The sequence below is a fragment of the Haliaeetus leucocephalus genome, unplaced genomic scaffold (genome assembly GCF_000737465.1).
Source record: "Haliaeetus leucocephalus isolate CR32 unplaced genomic scaffold, Haliaeetus_leucocephalus-4.0 Scaffold327, whole genome shotgun sequence".
Taxonomy (NCBI): domain Eukaryota; kingdom Metazoa; phylum Chordata; class Aves; order Accipitriformes; family Accipitridae; genus Haliaeetus; species Haliaeetus leucocephalus.
Genome location: NW_010972763.1, coordinates 41,068 through 41,371, shown reverse-complemented (window position 1 = coordinate 41,371; position 304 = coordinate 41,068). Strand labels below are relative to the sequence as shown.

The window sequence follows — 304 nt, the reverse complement described above, 5'->3', positions numbered from 1 at the left end:
TGTCACGGTCCACTCGGTGGACTCATGATGGTTCGTTTGCTACGATCTCGAAAGTGCAAAATTAAGGTGACCAACACCAAAGGGGATAGCAGTAATCACACAGTAAAACTTTATTGTATTGCCTGTGAGGAGGCACGTGATAGTTAGAGATGGGTGAAAGAAAGGAGAAAAGTAAAGTTAAGTTTAGAGAGAGGAGAAAGAGAGGTTATAGCTACCACCGCTGATCTCACAACGTCCTAACGGTCCCGGGTCCAGCTGATGCTGCGTCGTCGATCGTCGTGGTCCTTGGTGGGGAAGCTTCAAA

At 47.4% G+C, this 304-nt stretch overlaps 1 protein-coding gene across 1 annotated transcript in view; it reads left to right on the top strand.

Annotated features, from left to right (window-relative positions):
* LOC104834249 (poly(A) polymerase gamma-like) overlaps positions 1-304 on the top strand; it is a gene marked incomplete at its 5' end in the record, with an annotated part of 38,797 nt that overhangs the window by 17,644 nt on the left and 20,849 nt on the right.